Raw genomic sequence first — 22,498 nt, forward strand, 5'->3', positions numbered from 1 at the left:
ATCTAGGCTGCATAAAAATTAACTTGAGATAGTGGAATTTCCAGATTTTAAGCTCCAGAGAATATATGTAAATATTGCATATGAGTATGTGCAGAATAAACACAGCATAATATTTTCATTGCTTAAGGTGTTAAGTAAATAAAATGGTGCTTTTAGCCATGTTGTTTGCCATTTGGAAAGAAAAAAAAGCACGAAAAATGCAATGCTAAAACACAAATAGACGCAGATAGACTTCTGACATGGCATCTCTCACAGCTTCTGCCGCAAAATGTTCCCCCTCAGCATCAAGGTCTTGTTTCTTCCCGACACTAATGTCCAACTTCTTCTTGTCAATGTAGATCTACTCCTCTCCAGCCACCTCTCCAACCACAAGGACCGATGCATATTAGAAGCTTTTTCACTACTACAAGGATTACTTCGACCTTACATGTTAGGTGTGATCCTAGTTCGAGTAACCCTCCTGGCCCTCAGCCTCAGGCCCTCCACAGTGAACGATGATAATGCTAGCAACTTCACCATTTCTAATTCAAACAATGTTACTTTATGATCTTTAATTTTCCTTTGTGGCTGCTCTTTGCTCTTCAGGGTTCTTGTTCCCCATTCTTAGCTATTTGTACCTATTTCTTGACCACTTGTTTTGGTGTTCCCCTATTGTTTTGTAACTTTTATCTTTGTTCTTCCCCTTGGTCAGACTTTTAACTCTCTATTGTATATTGATGTTTTCCCATGTCCCATTGACCGACTCTTGGTCATCCATGGACATTAATATAATTTCTTACTTTCTTTCTTTCTATCAACATCCGTGGAACTGGACATTAATATTATTTTTTTTTTTCTTTCAAAGTTTGTTTACATAAATAAATGATGGCAAATGAAGGAAAGGTAATCAGCTACAAGTGAATCAATAGGGAACTAAAATGTTACAAGAGAATAGCCAGTTTAGATATCATTCAGTGAGGATTAATTGCATTGAATATTTGATACTTGAGTCATTTTCCTTTGACCACCCATCTTCATCACGAGTGAGTCAAAAAAATCTACCTATCACAAGGTTGAGTTGTCTATTTTGCACTTATTACATTTGGAATGAGGGATAGAGAAATATGATTGAAACTAACAAGATGAGCCTTTCATAGCTTAAATTATCCAACTCATATATGAGTTACTTCTCAATAGGTAATCCCATAGTTGAAAACATCAAACTCGAAAATTACTCAACAAGCCCAAAAAATTTATAAACTTGGGATTCAGCAAAAACTCAACAATAACTCAACATATTTATTGAAATGTTGAAAAAACATAAAAAAAATTAAAATTATTCTTCAAAATAAAAACACATTACTAAAGTTGTATAACATATTACTGATTTTCATCATATATAAAACAAATTAGTTTAATACATATCATAGACCAAGAAAACGAAGTCAACCTCTGAATACATATTAACTTCGAGTTTCAATATCAATAAAAATTATAAATCATAAATTTCATCTACAATTAAAGCTCAAAAAAGTATTTTTTTCATTGTGTGGGTAGTCTGGAAGTGAATCGTATACCTTCAATATCCTAAACAGGAGATTCAACAGGTTCCTCATCCATGCTGATAGGATCAAGTTATGTATGAGACAAACCCAACCCTGATAACTCACCAACCTTTGCCTTCTGCCCCCTCAAATGCTGCCACATTTGCTTCCCATTCAGCTACCTCCCTCTCCATACTAGCTAACTCATCATTAGTTAAATTGTATCCACATCAACACCCTCAAGCTCAAGAATAAAATCTGTTTATGGATCAATGTTCTCAAAGTCAAGTGTCTGATGTGTATCTTGCATGTGTATCTCCTTTTTATGCAACGTAACACCCCTTGATGACACAGCAATCACAACGACCACTGGTGCTTATCCACACGTAGAGACCCTACTAAAAAGAACATTGGAGTCATCCTAACTGATCCTTCTTGCGATATCTTCAGCAGTTAGCGACTTTATTCAAGAGAGGATAAGATGCCTTTGGGTATTTTATTCTGTGTATGATTGTGTACAAAATACACGTCAACAGAATTGGCGCTAGAAGGAGGGCCTTAGTATCCGAAGTCCGAAGATTTTGAAGAAGAACACATTTTAAACATGATCATGAATCACGATGGTGTTGCCACATGAGGAATTGAATCAAGTAGTGCAACCAAATTTGCAGGTAGGCAACACTCAAGAAGATATTGTTTCAGGATTGAATCATTTAGCGTGGAACATAAGGAGAAGCCAAGCCGAATATAACAGAGTCAGAATCATCTTGGAACAAGAGGAAGATAGAGCCGAAGAACACCGAAGGATCGCAGCTAGAGAACTTCGCAACCAAAGGAACCCACAATAATCTTCACAAGACTTCACGCTGGATCACATTGGTTCTTTCTCGCCCGAGAAACATCAAAGACTATTGAGGTCAACACCAGGCATCAAGAATCTAAGTGAGCTTCAGTTTACTTCAAAGGCGAAGCGAGTCAAAAGAGAAGACACTCCCAAGGAATTTGAACTAAAACTAGAGGAATCTCCTGAGTCATCACAAGTTCTTCAAGAACAAGTACAAGCGGCGATCCAATCAAGTATCCAGGCAATTTCTCAAACAAAAGGCCAGGCTAGCTCACCAAGTCCCGCTTCAAACTCTCAAGCATCAAAGAGTACGATGGGTCACCAAGCTCCACCTCCTCCTCCTCCTCCGCATGTGCTTAATGGTGCAACTTGGCTAATCAACAATCCATCACCATTGGAATTTGCAGTTTATCATGATATGCCAAAGAATCCAGAGCATTTCTGTTCCAAGTTCAATGTCAGTGATTTCAATCGCACGGCAGAAGATCATATCAAGATGTTCGAGGACCTTCTTCGTAACAGACGAATTGAATATGGAGATGTAGCATGTAGGCTTTTTCCCTACTCTTTGGGAGAAGAGGCATACTTTTGGTTCGTTCACTTGCCTATAGGGTCAATCAGGACTTGGGACGCGATGAAAGATGCATTCATTGCAAAGTTTGGTATACCAACTACACCAGCTGAGTTGTATAGACAATTTGTTGAAGTCCTGTTGACGTGTATTTTGTACACCATCATACACAGAATAAAATACCTAAAGGCATCTTATCCTCTCTTGAGAAAATAGTCTCTAACTGCTGAAGATTCGCGTAAAGGATCAGTTAGGTAGACTCCAAGGTTCTTTTAGTGGGGTCTCCACGTGTGGACAAGCTCCAGTGGTATGATGTGATTTGCTGGAATCACAAGGGGACTTACATTGAACTTCCGATCTGCTTTGCTGGACACAGGCTCTTACTAACTTAGATTAAAAAAAAATAGAAAAAGGATAAGGGCGAAGAGAGGATCTAATCCTAATACTAAGAATGTAGGAGCAATGACTTGACCTTTTGATGAAACTCTAACTAGGTCTTGTTTTGACATCAATGGAACATCTACACAAGACTAGTGCAATCTTCTAAGGGGAGCTTTATGATGTTCAAGTTATCACCGCAGGCATAGATACCATCCAAGTTGATGCATATCAATGAAGAGGCAACAAATTGAAATTGAGCTTAGGCTGAATGATTCCAGTTGACTACGCAAGGCAAGTCTGCAATCAACAAACTGCTAGTAGTATGGATGTACGAATTCCACCATCAATCAATCACATTTCCTCCATTCATCTAATTATCTACCATCTAAGATTGAAGACTCAACAAGAAACCATGCAAATTGCAAGAAAAACGACATATTTCACCATTACTTCAATGAAAATGGAGTTTGTTTACAATCAATGGCAACAATTTCTTGCCTTGTCCTCCTATTCTACTCTCTAACTACTTTCAACTATTTACAACTCTCTCTAATCATCTAAAAAAAATCCCTTTCACTCTAATTCTCCTTTTACAAATGAAATGTTTGGGCTTATATAGTGCCCACAATACAATTTGATGGCTTAGATCAATTCAAGATCAATGGCCAAGATTTTACAATGAAAACCCTAATTAGGGTTTGTTACAACCATTACATAACATTTAATGCTTGACCAATGATAAAATTGTATTGCTTGGACACATGTCCCTTCTAGAAAAATCGACCAATGGATAGCCGGGGTAGGTACATCGGAGTTTGTGCCACCTTCCATGAGTTAAGTACATTGAATCTGGACATGCTGAGATGGACTTCTCTGATTGGAGAAATGATGACTAGGACGCCACCTCATCTGACACTTGAAGCTTGCTAGATATTTAATTTGATGTCGTTGAGAGGCTATCTTTGATTAACTCTTGTTCTAACTCCTTTTGTCCTTGATGTGCAGGATGATGTACCTCGCCTTGGAACGCTGGATTGGAAGAGGTCGCCCATGTCTTGGCTTGATCGTCCTGGCGAAGACCGTCCTTGATCCGGCTTGATTTTCCTTGAAGAGACCTCCATTTGACGCCTACACAACATTTCAAAATTAGTAACATGATTTTGCAATACATAACATAAATTAGAGAGCAAATTTTAGGAAACTTAATGATAAGTCCTTTATTAATCATTTCCTAAAAACAACTGAGCTAAGGCAAAACAAAATTTCAAAATTCAAAATTAAGGCAATGACGATCAAAATTTGAAATTAAAACAAGAGATCTTGCCATACCTTACTTGAGAGCTTAACTCTAAAATGCAAAATAAAGGAATTCGCCTAGGCAAAATTTGAAATTCGATAGTCTTGATGTGATCTTCAAAAGAACGTTCCTCTTATCAACTTCGCCACCCTTCAAGCCTTGGACGTGATCTTTTCTTCAAGTTAGCAATTTCGCCATCTTTGATATGTCTTTGACGTCCTAGGCAACTTCGCTCAAATAGAAACTTCAAGTTCGCCTCTCCTTTGGATAGTTACTAGTGCCTTCTAGCTTGAAATGAAATTCGTTCCTCCTTTGCCTTCTCCAAGTCGCATATGAGAGATGATAAATGATGATGTGAAAATGAAATAAACTACCCCTCCCTTTATAGCGCTCACACCTCTCACCACCATTTAGGCCGACTTTGTAAAAATAAAGCAATTTAAATGATTTTTAAATGAATAACAAGGGCCGACCTCCATAAAACAAATAAATACCAAGCGCTCCATTTAATTTTTTAATGAATTAATAATCAATTATTAAATGCCTTCATTTTTAATTAATAAATTCGATTTTCTTACAAGGCAAAAATAATCAATTAATACCAAGCGCTAAATTTAAATGCCATTAATTAAATATCGATTTTCCTAGCATTTAAATAAATTCAAAAATGCGTTTGAGCGCCAAAATTTTTAAAAAACATGGAAAATATGTACCTCATCGCCCTGGTCCCTGACTAAGGGACAGGAGCGATCCATCACTTGGTCTTGATTTTTTGCACTTTTGACGTTCAAAGCCTTTAACCTCACGTTGGAATTGGCATTTTCGCTAGGATTTTCAAACTTGAGTGACTTGTCTTGCAAATAAATGTCCCTTAGATGTGATATCGCCCTGGTCCCTTGAAGAGGGACAGGAGCGATCCTGAAGCTCTAGCCAAAACGTGTCATCTTTCATCCTTGGTTCCTCGTTCATTGCCTCTTAAAGGACGTCCTTGACCTTAGCTATCCTTGCATTGTCTTGATTTTGTCGGAACATGAGTGTTTTAGTAAAAATCGCCTTGGTCCTTGTCCAAAGGACAGGAGCGATATGAGTCCTTTAACTTAATTGATAACACTTTTACGTTCAAAACTCTTGCATATCATCTTCAAAAGACACCTTGTACCTTTTACCCCTTTGCAAAACCTTGACTTAACGTGATTTTTGAAGGAATTAGCAACTATAATCAATATCGCTCTGGTCCCTTCCTGAGGGACAGGAGCGAACTTCAAGTCTTTGGGTTCATGCTTGCGTTCTCCAACTTGCAATCACCATCATCGTGCAAAATAAAGTTCCTTGATCCTTCGTGATCACTTGATGCTTGATAAACTTTCAAATTTTAAGCCTTCATAAGAATTTCGCTCTGGTCCCTTGGAGAGGGACAGGAGCGATTTTAGCTCTATGGGCCTTATTTCACTTTGTCACCTTCAAAACTTATATTCAACGGGTTCGTAATGTGCTCTTCTATTCATCCATGCCTTGAGATCGGTTCAAACTGTGCAAGAAAGTCATCCACAACAAAAATCGCTCTGGTCCCTTCCTGAGGGACAGGAGCGAACTTAAGCATTTTGGTCCTTTGTTGACGTTTGATAATCTTCAATTTGTCTTCAACGGGTTCGATTGACCTCCTTTCTTGCCTTCGAACATAAAATTTGCTTGATCTTTGCCTAGATCGTACCTTATGAAGAATTTCGCTCTGGTCCTTCAGTGAGGGACAGGAGCGAATTTGACCCTCTAGGCAAAACTTCATCATCTCATTGTTTTTGATCAAGTCTGGATGCTCTATCATGCTCATTTCGTCCTTCACCATGCCTTTGATGTCTCGATTCGTCCAAACAAGGTCAGGAATGGCTCAACTAAGCATTTTCGCTCTGGTCCCTTGGTGAGGGACACGAGCGAAATTTGACTTGTCGCACTCTCGATCAGGACAATTTTAATGGAATATAACATTTAAGTATAAGTGACATTTCCTTCTATGTTTCTTCTTTCTTATACTTTAAGTTATATTCCATATATACTTTCAGGATGTTTGAGAGTGGTTTCAGACCTCCAGGAGTTATATTGCAAAATCTAGTTTTTGGAGGTTTTTTCAGTTTCCAGACTTAGTCAAATTCAGGATCAGGGCATTCCAGACTTAGCCAAATTTCAGGATCAGGACCTCACTCAAGCCGGACTTGCTACCCTGTTGATCTCCCCGACAGCACTTCAAGTTATATTCATTTGATAAAATGTACCTCTTTGGACCTTCTCACATCGTCAAGACGTTAAAATCTTGCAAGGACAAAGCAAAATTGGATTTGTAGCTCCGGTCCTTCACTGAGGGACAGGAGCGATTTAGGCAATTAGCACTGTTATGGACGTCCCAAAAATCTTCAATTTATATTCAACGCATTTATCTCATGTTTTTCCTTGTTTTTGAACGTAAACTTGCCTTGACCTTTGTCTGGATTTTGCATAATGAAGGAAATCGCTCTGGTCCCTGGGAGAGGGACGAGAGCTACAAGGTACCTCGCCCTGGTCCCTTGGAGAGGGACAGGAGCGATATGGTCAATATAGGTCATTCTCCTTCGTTTTTGCATATCAAATTATATTCATTTGGCAAAGTATCTTCCTTCGGACGTCCTCAAATCATTAAACTTTCAAAATCTTGCAAGGACAAGGCGAAATTGAATTTGTAGCTCCGGTCCTTCACTGAGGGACAGGAGCGATCTTCCCCCTGGAGGCATTTCTGTGCTCATGAAAATCTTCAATTTATATTCAATGGAAAGATCTCGCCGTTCTCCATCACTTCAAACGTAAAATTTGTCTGGACTCTGCAAGAATGATGAGATATTTGAAAACGAGCTCCCGTCCTTCACTGAGGGACAGGAGCGATTTTGCTCCTACAGGCCAAAATATCATGATTTTACACATTTTATCACTTCACAAGGCGAAAACAAATCATTTGAAATGCCTAGGATCAAAAATCAAAAAAGTCAAAATTTGGTCAAAATTACTCAATTGGACAAAATTCATGTTTCATCATCAACACTTAGACGAATTTAGACTCTGCGTCAACATTCCAATTGAAAATTAGACCATTCTGGCGAATTCATTTCATTCAAAATTTGCATTCTAGAAAAGGAAACTCAAAAGCTCTCAAAAGCGACTGGATTCTGGTCCGAAAAGACGGTAATTAAAACCCTAAGGCTTGACCCTAAATCCAGACAACTAACAAACTAACAAAACCCTAAAAAAAAGCAAAGCGAAAACGAACAAAACGAGCAAAAAACATGGGTCCCCATTTGCAATGGGGCGATGTGTGAAAACGTCACAACATCTAGCGCCACCTTGAATAAATGTTGAAAAACATTTCAGAGATAAAGACTCAATCGACACCTAGAACCTCTGGAAAATTCAACCTAGCTCATCAAGAGATTAGAAAATGTACTCAAAGTAGAAGGAGAATCCTTAACCATATCTAGACACTTAGTCTTTGATTACCCAGGTGTGTGCAAGTGTATTCATTCCTCTCGACAAGACAACTATGACTTTCAGGTTCCCCTGTGATAGGCTACGTAGTATATCTGAACTTCAAAAGCATCCTGGATAGAGCCTCGCTGCCAGTCAGACGTCCATAGTCCCGACGAGGTTATCGCCGCAAGCTCACGAACATTGCTCCATTGCCAGCCAGGCGTCTATAGCCCCGATGGAGTTACTCGCATATTCCCTTTAGCCAATTTTGATATTTCGTTTCATTTCACTTTTCTCTTCATTTTTTTCTTTCATTTTCTCTTTTTTTTTCTCTTTTTTCTCATTTTTTCCTTTTGATATTGCTTTTTCTCTTCGTCAATTCCTTTGGCTTGTAAGCAGTGAAGCTTACTGGGGTTTGAGGATTGCGGTGGCGCTGAAGCCAGATTTTAGATTTTTCACCAATCACAGCTTTGCCTAAAAACCATAATGACTCGGAGTCTATTAATGTGTGAAGATATAGTAATCAACAGATGTCGGCATCAAGACACAGAAAATGATTCCCTTCCAAGTCAAATACAGGTCCTGATCAGATGATAAAGCTGAAGAGGAACAACCTCGGATTCCGAGCACTTCATGAATAGATATCTAAGAAATGAGTCTAACATAAGATCCAGGATATTGCCAGCGTGCGGGCAACAACACAAACGCCCTTCTCACAAGATGGAGGCTCCCACTCAAGACACCTAAACTAAAGCAAACCGACCGACAAACCGACCCAAAGCAAACTAAACTAAAACGCACACCAAAAGAAAACAACTAAACTACCTGAGCCACACTAGATCATGAGTCAAATGACTCAAGGCAAATTAAGAACAAGGCTCAAAAGACCTCTAATCTAAAAACACAAAAAGAAAACCTACTCTAAACCTATATACAAGAGTCCTAGACTCGACACGACTCAAAGAAGCAAAATATGTACATGACTTTACATGATTTCTCAGGTTGTGCAACAGGAGCATGGCAAACGTGATGGTTCTCAATCGGGCAAATTCATCCTTAAATACAAAAAGGCAAACTCTCACCATGCACATCTCATACTCAAGCAAGTTTTCACTCAAAATGATCAACTGAGGTAATTCGTTAGGACCATGATCAATCCAGATGCAAGTTGTTTTCCCAAAATCCCCATAATCAAAATCATAATAACTTTCAAGGCTAGGACTAAGGAAAGAGACAACCTGGCGTATTTCAGGCTCAGACGACATTGTATTGTCGGAAGCGAGGTCACCAACTGCTTCAGGAGGTCGCCATTGATGACGAATCATTCCACGAGTATCCACAACATATTGATCTTGATTAGGAAGTTCCTCTTGAAACAAGCTCAGCGCCCCCTCGAATAGCTCAAGATTCTTTGTTTTCACTGAGATATCTTGCATAAACCAGGCATCTTCATGAAATTTTGTTAGCCTATCTTCAAAAATGAGAGTCTCCTTGATAGATTGAGCTTCAAACATCTCCTCTAGTCGATCAAAGATAATCTCAGGTGGCCTTTCTTCTTCAAGTATAGTCTCGGGAGGTCGGAGCTGATAATGGATCACATCACTCACAGTAACTTGCTTATCTAGAAAAAAATTTGGCAGTGATTCCATTTGTGTTTCCTCTACAAGATCCTTCAATGCTTCCTCAAATAGCATAATGGTGATGAAATCTTTAAGCGCCCCTTTGAATTGTTCTTCGTACCTGGGCTCACTTATGATGATTTGTAGCTCTTCACTCAATATCTCAACTTGATTGTCTTCTTCAATGAGGCCATTTGAAAACTCCTGCAATTCAATCTCAAGGATCTCCTTTTGTAGCATAAGTGAGAATTCTTCAAGGAATGAGTCATCCTCTTTAATTGCTTGTTCAACTCCTGGATCTTCCTTTATTATTGTATTTTCAACTGATTCTTCAACTTTTGTTTCATGGTATTCTTTTTCAAGTGCAAGGCATGGCAGGCTATCCATTGTAATACATTGATCATCAGGTGCATTGGTATCGTCAACGTACAATTGATCATTCTCACATTCAGATGTTGGAGCAATGTCCTGTTCATAGGTTCTCCTAAATTCGGCTGCAAGATGTGCACCCCAAGATCCATTCATGATACATTCTTCCTCGGACAAAGTTGGCATTCCAAACTGGTTTCTGACTTGATTGATAGCCATTTCACATACTGAGCAAGTAAATTCCGAGTGAGGTGAGTTGTGAATTCTACACCACAATGGTAGCAATATGTTTTCAAGACGCATTTCACCATCCAAAACGAGTTGACTCTCGATCATCCACATGAAGCTTAGAAGAGGATCTTTAGTCTCTGGGACACTGAAGTTGCCTTCTTCCGTTTCTGGCCTTGGGACATCCCAAAAGAAGATTTTTCCCTGTGCTGCCGATTCCATCCTTGATAAGTACTTCAAGCAATGCATCTCATCATGTTCCTCTGTCTCATGAACTCGACACTGCCCTGGTCTTGCAAACTCGGACAATCTTCGTGGATAAAGTTGCGTATCTAACCTCCACCAAAGTTTAGGAAAATCAACTTGTTGCTCCTCGTGAAACTGTTGCCGCTCCATTGAGAAATCTTTCTTTTTTGATTTTTTGATTTTTTGATTTTTTTGGATTTTCAATTTTTCACTTTTTTTGGATTTTCTGGAATAAGAGAGATCTTGAATATCTCGGATTCAACTTGAACGTTCAACTGGTTCCAGCTTGATTCCCTCTTGCGTAAGTCCAACTGACGATCCAGCGATCACCTTCCTTCGAGTGTTTGAGAAAAAAAAACTTTCCACCGATCTTCCTTGGATTCAAGAGTTCGTGTTCACTGTCAAGCGCTTCTCAGGATCTGACGTTCAAATGCTCAGCCCTCCTTCTAGCGCCAATTCTGTTGACGTGTATTTTGTACACCATCATACACAGAATAAAATACCTAAAGGCATCTTATCCTCTCTTGAGAAAATAGTCTCTAACTGCTGAAGATTCGCGTAAAGGATCAGTTAGGTAGACTCCAAGGTTCTTTTAGTGGGGTCTCCACGTGTGGACAAGCTCCAGTGGTATGATGTGATTTGCTGGAATCACAAGGGGACTTACATTGAACTTCCGATCTGCTTTGCTGGACACAGGCTCTTACTAACTTAGATTAAAAAAAATAGAAAAAGGATAAGGGCGAAGAGAGGATCTAATCCTAATACTAAGAATGTAGGAGCAATGACTTGACCTTTTGATGAAACTCTAACTAGGTCTTGTTTTGACATCAATGGAACATCTACACAAGACTAGTGCAATCTTCTAAGGGGAGCTTTATGATGTTCAAGTTATCACCGCAGGCATAGATACCATCCAAGTTGATGCATATCAATGAAGAGGCAACAAATTGAAATTGAGCTTAGGCTGAATGATTCCAGTTGACTACGCAAGGCAAGTCTGCAATCAACAAACTGCTAGTAGTATGGATGTACGAATTCCACCATCAATCAATCACATTTCCTCCATTCATCTAATTATCTACCATCTAAGATTGAAGACTCAACAAGAAACCATGCAAATTGCAAGAAAAACGACATATTTCACCATTACTTCAATGAAAATGGAGTTTGTTTACAATCAATGGCAACAATTTCTTGCCTTGTCCTCCTATTCTACTCTCTAACTACTTTCAACTATTTACAACTCTCTCTAATCATCTAAAAAAAATCCCTTTCACTCTAATTCTCCTTTTACAAATGAAATGTTTGGGCTTATATAGTGCCCACAATACAATTTGATGGCTTAGATCAATTCAAGATCAATGGCCAAGATTTTACAATGAAAACCCTAATTAGGGTTTGTTACAACCATTACATAACATTTAATGCTTGACCAATGATAAAATTGTATTGCTTGGACACATGTCCCTTCTAGAAAAATCGACCAATGGATAGCCGGGGTAGGTACATCGGAGTTTGTGCCACCTTCCATGAGTTAAGTACATTGAATCTGGACATGCTGAGATGGACTTCTCTGATTGGAGAAATGATGACTAGGACGCCACCTCATCTGACACTTGAAGCTTGCTAGATATTTAATTTGATGTCGTTGAGAGGCTATCTTTGATTAACTCTTGTTCTAACTCCTTTTGTCCTTGATGTGCAGGATGATGTACCTCGCCTTGGAACGCTGGATTGGAAGAGGTCGCCCATGTCTTGGCTTGATCGTCCTGGCGAAGACCGTCCTTGATCCGGCTTGATTTTCCTTGAAGAGACCTCCATTTGACGCCTACACAACATTTCAAAATTAGTAACATGATTTTGCAATACATAACATAAATTAGAGAGCAAATTTTAGGAAACTTAATGATAAGTCCTTTATTAATCATTTCCTAAAAACAACTGAGCTAAGGCAAAACAAAATTTCAAAATTCAAAATTAAGGCAATGACGATCAAAATTTGAAATTAAAACAAGAGATCTTGCCATACCTTACTTGAGAGCTTAACTCTAAAATGCAAAATAAAGGAATTCGCCTAGGCAAAATTTGAAATTCGATAGTCTTGATGTGATCTTCAAAAGAACGTTCCTCTTATCAACTTCGCCACCCTTCAAGCCTTGGACGTGATCTTTTCTTCAAGTTAGCAATTTCGCCATCTTTGATATGTCTTTGACGTCCTAGGCAACTTCGCTCAAATAGAAACTTCAAGTTCGCCTCTCCTTTGGATAGTTACTAGTGCCTTCTAGCTTGAAATGAAATTCGTTCCTCCTTTGCCTTCTCCAAGTCGCATATGAGAGATGATAAATGATGATGTGAAAATGAAATAAACTACCCCTCCCTTTATAGCGCTCACACCTCTCACCACCATTTAGGCCGACTTTGTAAAAATAAAGCAATTTAAATGATTTTTAAATGAATAACAAGGGCCGACCTCCATAAAACAAATAAATACCAAGCGCTCCATTTAATTTTTTAATGAATTAATAATCAATTATTAAATGCCTTCATTTTTAATTAATAAATTCGATTTTCTTACAAGGCAAAAATAATCAATTAATACCAAGCGCTAAATTTAAATGCCATTAATTAAATATCGATTTTCCTAGCATTTAAATAAATTCAAAAATGCGTTTGAGCGCCAAAATTTTTAAAAAACATGGAAAATATGTACCTCATCGCCCTGGTCCCTGACTAAGGGACAGGAGCGATCCATCACTTGGTCTTGATTTTTTGCACTTTTGACGTTCAAAGCCTTTAACCTCACGTTGGAATTGGCATTTTCGCTAGGATTTTCAAACTTGAGTGACTTGTCTTGCAAATAAATGTCCCTTAGATGTGATATCGCCCTGGTCCCTTGAAGAGGGACAGGAGCGATCCTGAAGCTCTAGCCAAAACGTGTCATCTTTCATCCTTGGTTCCTCGTTCATTGCCTCTTAAAGGACGTCCTTGACCTTAGCTATCCTTGCATTGTCTTGATTTTGTCGGAACATGAGTGTTTTAGTAAAAATCGCCTTGGTCCTTGTCCAAAGGACAGGAGCGATATGAGTCCTTTAACTTAATTGATAACACTTTTACGTTCAAAACTCTTGCATATCATCTTCAAAAGACACCTTGTACCTTTTACCCCTTTGCAAAACCTTGACTTAACGTGATTTTTGAAGGAATTAGCAACTATAATCAATATCGCTCTGGTCCCTTCCTGAGGGACAGGAGCGAACTTCAAGTCTTTGGGTTCATGCTTGCGTTCTCCAACTTGCAATCACCATCATCGTGCAAAATAAAGTTCCTTGATCCTTCGTGATCACTTGATGCTTGATAAACTTTCAAATTTTAAGCCTTCATAAGAATTTCGCTCTGGTCCCTTGGAGAGGGACAGGAGCGATTTTAGCTCTATGGGCCTTATTTCACTTTGTCACCTTCAAAACTTATATTCAACGGGTTCGTAATGTGCTCTTCTATTCATCCATGCCTTGAGATCGGTTCAAACTGTGCAAGAAAGTCATCCACAACAAAAATCGCTCTGGTCCCTTCCTGAGGGACAGGAGCGAACTTAAGCATTTTGGTCCTTTGTTGACGTTTGATAATCTTCAATTTGTCTTCAACGGGTTCGATTGACCTCCTTTCTTGCCTTCGAACATAAAATTTGCTTGATCTTTGCCTAGATCGTACCTTATGAAGAATTTCGCTCTGGTCCTTCAGTGAGGGACAGGAGCGAATTTGACCCTCTAGGCAAAACTTCATCATCTCATTGTTTTTGATCAAGTCTGGATGCTCTATCATGCTCATTTCGTCCTTCACCATGCCTTTGATGTCTCGATTCGTCCAAACAAGGTCAGGAATGGCTCAACTAAGCATTTTCGCTCTGGTCCCTTGGTGAGGGACACGAGCGAAATTTGACTTGTCGCACTCTCGATCAGGACAATTTTAATGGAATATAACATTTAAGTATAAGTGACATTTCCTTCTATGTTTCTTCTTTCTTATACTTTAAGTTATATTCCATATATACTTTCAGGATGTTTGAGAGTGGTTTCAGACCTCCAGGAGTTATATTGCAAAATCTAGTTTTTGGAGGTTTTTTCAGTTTCCAGACTTAGTCAAATTCAGGATCAGGGCATTCCAGACTTAGCCAAATTTCAGGATCAGGACCTCACTCAAGCCGGACTTGCTACCCTGTTGATCTCCCCGACAGCACTTCAAGTTATATTCATTTGATAAAATGTACCTCTTTGGACCTTCTCACATCGTCAAGACGTTAAAATCTTGCAAGGACAAAGCAAAATTGGATTTGTAGCTCCGGTCCTTCACTGAGGGACAGGAGCGATTTAGGCAATTAGCACTGTTATGGACGTCCCAAAAATCTTCAATTTATATTCAACGCATTTATCTCATGTTTTTCCTTGTTTTTGAACGTAAACTTGCCTTGACCTTTGTCTGGATTTTGCATAATGAAGGAAATCGCTCTGGTCCCTGGGAGAGGGACGAGAGCTACAAGGTACCTCGCCCTGGTCCCTTGGAGAGGGACAGGAGCGATATGGTCAATATAGGTCATTCTCCTTCGTTTTTGCATATCAAATTATATTCATTTGGCAAAGTATCTTCCTTCGGACGTCCTCAAATCATTAAACTTTCAAAATCTTGCAAGGACAAGGCGAAATTGAATTTGTAGCTCCGGTCCTTCACTGAGGGACAGGAGCGATCTTCCCCCTGGAGGCATTTCTGTGCTCATGAAAATCTTCAATTTATATTCAATGGAAAGATCTCGCCGTTCTCCATCACTTCAAACGTAAAATTTGTCTGGACTCTGCAAGAATGATGAGATATTTGAAAACGAGCTCCCGTCCTTCACTGAGGGACAGGAGCGATTTTGCTCCTACAGGCCAAAATATCATGATTTTACACATTTTATCACTTCACAAGGCGAAAACAAATCATTTGAAATGCCTAGGATCAAAAATCAAAAAAGTCAAAATTTGGTCAAAATTACTCAATTGGACAAAATTCATGTTTCATCATCAACACTTAGACGAATTTAGACTCTGCGTCAACATTCCAATTGAAAATTAGACCATTCTGGCGAATTCATTTCATTCAAAATTTGCATTCTAGAAAAGGAAACTCAAAAGCTCTCAAAAGCGACTGGATTCTGGTCCGAAAAGACGGTAATTAAAACCCTAAGGCTTGACCCTAAATCCAGACAACTAACAAACTAACAAAACCCTAAAAAAAAGCAAAGCGAAAACGAACAAAACGAGCAAAAAACATGGGTCCCCATTTGCAATGGGGCGATGTGTGAAAACGTCACAACAAGTCCGAAGGAGAGAACATGAGCCTATCACTTCTTTCAACAATAGGTTTCACCACGCATACACGATGTTACGGCATCCTTATCTCATTGCGGATCCAAGGGAAATTTACTATGGAGCTTTAGATCATCTCACTGCTATGTTTGTAAGGACACACCCTACACCCAATGATCTAAATGCAGCATATGCAAAGGCTATTGAAGTTAGTAAGCACATGGGACAGAATATCACTGGACCACTACTACACATGGGACCTGTTGCAGCACCAAACCAGATGCAGACAGTTGGAATGGCATTGGCTAACCAGACTCCAGTTATGAATCCGATTCCACAAGCAACATATCCGAGCATACAGCCGACAAATCAGTTGGTCCTTCACCCTGGAGTTCCAATTTCCCAAGCTCCACCAGCACAACCTGTGTACCTGCAAAATGCCACAAGCTCGTCAAGAACACAGGAAGAAAAGGATGAAATGAAAGAGTTGATTGAACAAGTCAAGAAACTTTCGACCGAAGTAACTCACTTGAGGAACCAAAATAATCAACTCCAAAGTATGCAAAGGATCAACCATGGCCAACATACGAACAATCAAAATTTCCAAGGAAACAACAATCAAGGTTTCAGAAATAATTATCAAGGAAATAATAACCAAGGTTTCCAGAGGAGACCATGGAATACGGCTCCCAACAACGGAAATGTGGTGACGCCACTAGATAACCCACCAAATTCTCAGAATCAAGAAAGTCCTTCTACCAGCAAAGTGTTTCTAGCAGAGGCGGCCTTGTCCAGTTGGTGTAGACTCCACAATACGAACCAACACTCTGAGTTACAGTGTCCTAAATTCAAGATCGCGGCCGACATTTTCCAACAAGAGATGCGTAGCATTGATCCACCTGAAAATCCACCCACGACAGGATACGAAATGGTCCCATCCACGCAGTACGATCAAGCCATGATTGTTGAAAGCTGCAAGTATTCACAAGAAGAAGTTAATCAAGCACGAAATGGGAGGTTTCCTCCAGAATCTGCTAATGGACCAATGGTACCTCCAGGATCCCAGTTCCCACCAGCATCTGCAAATGGACCCATTGAGGATTCAGAGTATTATTTTCCACCATTGAACAACAGTGTCTTAGTCGAAGGGATAAAGGAGGTATTTCACCAATCATCGGGAGGTGTGAACCAAAGGGTTTATCATAGAAATCAAAGAAATCAAGAACCTTTAACTACATCAATTCCTCCAAACAATTTTTCTACTCCTCCAGATCCACAAGCCAGCAACAATCCAGAGTATCCACAGAACACGCAAGAATATAGACAGAGGAATATTGCACCCCCCGTGGGCAATGAAATGAAAAGATTGGCCGCGTTGGTGTTAGAGGAACTCAAAAAGGTTAAAGTGAGTCTACCACTCTATGAGTTACTCAAGGTTTCAGAAATTAAAGATGCAGTAATCAATAGCTTGAGTGAGTCTAGTACAGTAAGGTCAAATGTTCAGGACTCGACCAACAGAGCTCAAGCTACCATCAATGTGACCCAAGAGGGAGCTAATGACCAAGGACAATCCGAACAAAATGAATGTATGGTCCAGACCATAACCTTCCCAGCCAAAAAGGAAGACATGTTGGAAGGAAAGGTGTTACTCAAAAGGGGCGAGACTAAGAAAACTCAGCCTACTATCAAAGAAGGCCTCGCCACTAGCCAGATTCTTCCAGAAAAGGAAGTCGCAATTAAGAAAGATGTGGTCAAGAAAGGAAAATCCACAAACAAAACAAATCACTCAAAAGAGGAGAGTCTAGCAAAAGACGATTATCCGAAGGTCAATGAGGTGAAACATCAAGAACCCAGTAAGGATCCTTCAGGCCCTTCTCAAGGAAAAGATGAACCGGCCCTGTTCCTGTTATCAGTTAGGATTTTTGGGAAATTATTACACAATTGCCTGTATGATTCAGGAGCTTCCAGTAATGTGATGCCCCTAGCCGTCTGTCAAAGACTAGGAATAACTCCCGCTCCTACCAAAAGAAAGGTCACTCAGCTAGACAAGACAGAAGTTCCAGTCATGGGCGAGTTGAACAATATCCACATGCAATTGGCCGCAGACCCGAGAGTCCAGAATTTCATAGATATATCAGTTGTGGATATTCCTGATTCATATGGGATGCTTCTGAGTAGAGATTGGTCACGAAAATTGAATGGATATGTGTCAACTGATTTCGCACACATGTGGTTACCATGGAGAGGAGTCCCGAATCAAATCAAGATCGATAGCACTCCAAGATTGAGACTTATGATAACCGAGTACGGGGAAGATAATGAAGTCCTGTTCTTAGAATCCGATCTAGGGACATACAGGCCTAAAGTGGAGGAAGTCCTGATGATACAACACATACGAGATAAAGATGGCCAGCAAGAAGTGATGGAATCTACAAAAATTGTTGTTGAAAGTGATCAAGGATCCGACCAAGAAGATGATGGAATGTTTGAAAATTTCAGGAGGTTCGTACATAGAAACATCCAGCAAAGTGTGCAACTTGGTAACTTAGCATCCGTCCGAGATTTGCTTCTTCCAAATTGGTGTAGAATTCACAATGCCGTCCATTCAGAATTATCTTGTGCTTTATGTCAAACCGCATTAGAACAAGTATACAAAAGAGCCCCGCAGACACTAATCATGGAAGAGATTCAAGATTCAGAAGATGAAAGCTCTACGGAAGATGAAATCCTATCCGACACATCAACTGAAGGTCAGGAAGGCAAAGAGACAGAAAATCAAGAAATATGGACATTAAGGTTCGATGGATCTAAGTCTAAACAAGGATCTGGAGCCAGCTATGAATTGATTAGCCCGACAGGGGAAACCTACCTCGCCGCTCACAGATTACAATTTCCTTGCACCAACAATGTAGCTGAATATGAATCCTTGATTCATGGACTTTTATTAGCCATCAAAAAAGGGGTGAAAATACTGCAAGTATATGGAGACTCAGAAATAGCTATAAGGCAAATAAGGAAGCAGTATGTTTGCCATGACAAAAGATTGACCAGATACAGAAATCGAGTCTGGGATCTCATTGAAAGTTTTGAAGCTTTCAACATCAATTCTATATACAGACATCAGAATCAAGTGGCTAATTCCCTTGCACAAGCCGCCAGTTCTTTGATACCACTAGCAATGGAAGGATTGAAGAAGTTCACAGTCGAGTTAATATCAGTTCCTTCGGTCCCAGATAACATCACCAATTTTCAAGTTTTCGAAGACGACAAGCACATCCTAGATTTTTTAACCAACACAGATGTCTTCATAGCCCAGATCATTGATGAAGAAGAAGTGGGAGAAGCGGAATTCGATGCTGAAGGTATCTTGAATTTAAAAACGAACACTATTCCAAAAGGAATGGTAGAATTGGAGAGAATTTTTGATCCTGACAAATTGAAAGAGAAGAAGAACCACAGCATGGAAGGAAACATGTGCAACACAATCAATCTAGGTGATGATATACAAGCTAAGAATGTGTTTATCGGAAAGTCCTACACAGCAACTGAAAGAAATGGGATCCTGAAACACATGAGAGATTTCCCAGATGTCATTGCATGGAGTTATGAAGATCTCAAGACTTATGACACTGCAATTATTACTCACACAATCCCGTTGAAGCCAGGAAGCAAGCCATTCAGGCAGAGACAAAGACCGGTTAATCCGTTATTGGAACCCCTGATATACCAAGAAGTGAAGAAGCTGCTCTCAGCCAAGATCATCTTCCTAGTAAGACACTCGACGTGGGTCGCCAACCTGGTTCCTGTCAGAAAGAAAAATGGGGAGATCAGATTGTGTGTTGATTTCAGAAATCTCAACCAAGCATCAGAGAAAGATAATTATCCGCTACCATCACTAGATGAAGTGTTGCAGATTGTCAACGGGTCTCAGATGATGTCCTTTCTAGATGGATATTCAGGATATAACCAAATTCTGGTCGAGCCAGAAGATCGACTAAAAACTGCTTTTACCACCAAGTGGGGAACATTTGCATACAAGAGAATGCCTTTTGGACTTATAAATGCCGGGGCCACATTCCAGAGAGCCATGGATATCGCTTTCAGGGACTTAATTGGAAAATGCATTGTTATATATATGGATGACATCATAGTTTTCTCCAGGCAAAGAGAAGATCATGTGGACGACTTAAGAAGAGTCTTCCAAAGGTGCAGAAGATACGGTGTCTCCCTCAATCCAAAGAAATGCATATTTGGAGTAACAGAAGGAAAACTTTTAGGACATGTTATTTCAGAAAGAGGAATCTCCATTGATCCTGAAAGGGTAAAAGCCATATCCACTATCAATTTGCCGGCTAGCAAGAAGGAACTCAAATCATTTTTTGGCAAGATCAATTTCGTCAGAAAATTCATTACCGGATTTGCCAAAATAGTCAGACCTCTAAACGAGATGTTGAAGAAGGACACAAAGATTGAATGGTCACCACAAGCCAAAAGGGCATTCGAGGAGATAAAGACGGCAATCACAGAAGCGCCAGTATTGATCAGTCCTGATTATCTCAAGCCCTTCTATCTATATTCCTTCACTTCCGACTACACCTGTGCCGCTATTCTAACCCAGAGAAGTGAAGAAAGGGACGAAAATCCGATTGCATTCATGAGTACCCCGTTGAAAGATGCAGAACTTAGATATCCTAACATTGAAAAACAAGCATACGCACTAGTAAAGGCCGTTAAGAAATTCAGGCATTACCTCCTAAGGGCCAAGATTTATGCAATAGTGCCAGATGCAGCAGTCAAAACCCTTCTTATGCAAAATGAATTAGGAGAAAGAAGAGGCAAGTGGGTCACCATTATCCAAGAATTTGATATTGAAATCCAGCCCATGAAACTTGTTTGAGGACAAGCTTTGGCGCAGACATTGGCGATTGACGGACCACGATTAGTCCAGCAAATTTATGAATTGGAGGATGCCACCCCCGATGAATGGTACAAAGATATTGTGACATACCTGCTTAACCACAGATGTCCTGCTCGTATGACACCCACACAGAAGAAAGCACTAAGAATGAAATGTCAACATTACATGCTTCAAGGATCTGTTCTATATCGCAGAAATCACGAAGGAGTATATTTGAGGTGTGTTGGCAAAGATGAGGCCAAACAGATAATTGAACATTTCCATTCCAAGTTTGGGACCGAACATGGAGCCAACCTCGCTACAGCTCATCAAATCCTAAGGGCAGGATATTACTGGCCTACACTTTTCAAAGATACATTTAATTATATCAGGACTTGCCACACATGCCAAGTCGCAGCTTTTAGAGAAAGAAATCCTGCTATGCCACTAAGTCCAGTGATTGAAGCCAGACCATTTGCCAAATGGGGAATGGATTTTATTGGTGTCATCAATCCCGCATCCTTGGCACAACACAAGTACATCATTACAGCTACTGATTATTGTACCAGATGGTCAGAAGCACAGGCACTCAAAGTTTGCACTACTGAAGTTGTAATCAAATTCCTGGAGGAAAACATAATCACAAGGTTTGGATGTCCTTATGTGTTGGTTTGCGACAATGGCTCAGCATTCACATCATTGAGATTCTCGAATTGGGCTTTTGAATATGGAATAACCCTCAAATTTTCATCAAATTATTATCCTCAGGGTAATGGGCTAGCTGAGTCAACCAACAAGAATCTACTCAGCGTTATCAAGAAATTGTTAGAAAGAAGTCCGAGAGAATGGCATACCCAATTGAGATTCGCTTTATGGGCAGACAGAATTAGGACCAAGAACGCATTGGGCATTTCACCTTATCTTCTGGTTTATGGCCAAGATCCAGTCTTCCCCATGCAACTCAGGATCCCGACTTTGAGATTTATTCAGGAGTACATGGAAGACACTGATGCTATTCAAGCCCGATTAACACAGTTAATGAATCTGGAAGAAAAGAGAGATCAAGCATTGGAAAACTTTGCAAAACACCAAGGAGTGGTGAAAAGATGGTTCAATCGACAAGCTAGAGTCAAAGCATTCCGGATCTCAGATCTCGTCCTATATTGGGACAAAGCACACGAGAAAAGAGGGGAACATGACAAGTTTGATAAGCTCTGGAAAGGCCCTTATCAAATTTCAGAGATATTAGGAGAAAATGCATTTAGGTTGAAAACTCTAACAGGAGAAGACATCCCATTACCTGTCAATGGGAGATATCTCAAACATTATTTCCAATCCTGAGATGCTCAAGGCCTTCCCTTGTACATAGTTAGTTTAGTTTGCTTTAGTTTTTGTCGTTTGCTTTTCTTTCGTTTTGGTTTGCCTTTCTGCTTTGCTTTCGTTTTTAGTTTAGGTGTTTTGTCTTAGGTTAGTTGTTTTGTCCTGAGGGGTATCCATTTGAATTTGGGTGATTTTGTTACGTAACGCTTTGACTTCCCGCTAGGTTGTTGGTTGCATTTGGACAATCATGAGGTCTTTTGGAATTACAAAGGGAGTTTCTTTTAATAAAGCTTTGAGTCAGGGTGTATTTGCATTGAAGCAAGATTAGCTTATTGAACTCACGTATTTTTGTCCTCCAGTTATTATATTTTTTCACAC

The 22,498-nt window shown here is 39.7% G+C and overlaps 1 protein-coding gene across 3 annotated transcripts in view; it reads right to left on the bottom strand.

Moving 5' to 3' along the window:
• Positions 1-22,498, bottom strand: part of LOC131052678 (DEAD-box ATP-dependent RNA helicase 21) — a 218,892-nt gene that overhangs the window by 85,569 nt on the left and 110,825 nt on the right. The window lies entirely within an intron of this gene.

Source organism: Cryptomeria japonica, chromosome 5 (genome assembly GCF_030272615.1).
Source record: "Cryptomeria japonica chromosome 5, Sugi_1.0, whole genome shotgun sequence".
Taxonomy (NCBI): domain Eukaryota; kingdom Viridiplantae; phylum Streptophyta; class Pinopsida; order Cupressales; family Cupressaceae; genus Cryptomeria; species Cryptomeria japonica.